The sequence below is a fragment of the Schistosoma mansoni genome, chromosome 3, assembly GCF_000237925.1.
Source record: "Schistosoma mansoni strain Puerto Rico chromosome 3, complete genome".
NCBI lineage: Eukaryota > Metazoa > Platyhelminthes > Trematoda > Strigeidida > Schistosomatidae > Schistosoma > Schistosoma mansoni.
This window is the reverse complement of record NC_031497.1, coordinates 21872042-21873537: the sequence shown is the minus strand read 5'-3', so window position 1 is coordinate 21873537 and position 1496 is coordinate 21872042. Positions and strand designations below refer to the sequence as shown.

General features: G+C 38.2%; 1 non-coding gene across 1 annotated transcript; it reads left to right on the top strand.

The window, feature by feature from the left end:
- The first annotated feature begins 1104 nt into the window (after positions 1-1104).
- On the top strand, positions 1105-1171 carry Smp_tRNA_00334_Pseudo_TTG.1.1. The gene has a single exon. It is a non-coding gene (tRNA).
- Positions 1172-1496: the final 325 nt, after the last annotated feature.

Genomic DNA, 1496 nt, shown 5'->3' with positions numbered 1-1496 from the left:
GAGTAAGTAACGCAGTTGTTACGGAACAGGCACTAGGTAATGATGGTAAATCGATTGATGAAGTGGTGAAACGTCATCAGTTGAGATGGCTGGGACACGTGTTACGTATGCCCAACCACTGACTGCCTCGACGTGCGTTGTTTTATGGTGTAGGAGTAGGTTGGCAAAAAGCTAGTGGTGGTCAGACCAGAACGTGGAACAAATCCATGAAGTCACTGACAATAGGATTGAGCCATGTTGGTAGGTTTAGACTACCTGGTTGGGATTCGTGAGATGATAGCAATCGATGGTTAGAGACCTTGAATGACATGGCTCAAAATCGTTTGCGGTGGCAAAAGTGAATCCACTCTTTGTGTTCTCCCAAATTATAATCTTCTGAATTCTTCATGTCTCTATCTTTTTTCTCTTTTTCCAAATTTATTTCACTGTATTATACTCCTTGAATAACAATTTCAAACCCTAATCTTTCACATTAATGCTTATACTCTTACTACTTCTACCATTATGGGATTTGAATCGACAACTTCATCTCTGTGTTAATGTGGAATGGCAACTCGAACTGATGTACGTACGTACGAAGTTTTACATTGTGACTGACTGACTGACTTATTATGCCATATCCACTTGTGAATATTTAAATTTACTTTTATGCTTAAAGTTGGATCGAAATCTGTTACGTTTTGTCTAACATACTTTTATTATTAGAATAATTCGTTTGACATTCAGTTTTTCTTTTAAATCAAACAACATAACAAGGAAATGTACATTTACATTATTTCACAAGCATAGCTCATAGAGATGATATTTTTCAGACTAAACTTTATCGTATAAAAAACTCTTTTTTCAAATATTTTTCTAAAGCATTTTATTCTTGGTATTCTATCTATGGTTATTTGCGTTTATTCAGTTGACATTTTAGAATTATTGTACTTGTTTATTTCACCACTATGACATAGTTTATTTTCACTTCAGATTAGGTTGTCGTTATAGTTAACTCAGTTTTTCTTCATAGTTGAAAGCGTGAGTCAATTGAAGCTAGACCACCATCGAAAACCTGGAAGCACTAGACGGTCGTTTAGTCCTTTTGTGGGACTCCTCAGCAGTGCACATCCATGACCTCGCCTCGCGAGATTCGAACCCAGAAACTCACTGAAGACAATTGGTGAATGGTTGCTCGAATTTCGTGCATTGGTTGGAGTTAGAAATAAACACCATCGGATGCCGGCTCAGTGGTCTATCGGTTAAGTGCTCTGGCGCGAGACTGGTAGGTCCTGGATTCGAATATCACGTTGCGAGATCATGGATGCGCACTGCTGAGGAGTCCCACAATAGGACTAGACGGCCGTCAAGGAGTGCTTCCAGGTTTTCCACGGTGGTCTAGCTTCAATTGACTCACGCTTTCAACTATGTAAATACTATATCTTCACAAAAAACGCCTTCGGTTTTTTTGTTTGAAAATTTCAAACTTCGCATTTATAACTTACTACTTTTTTTCT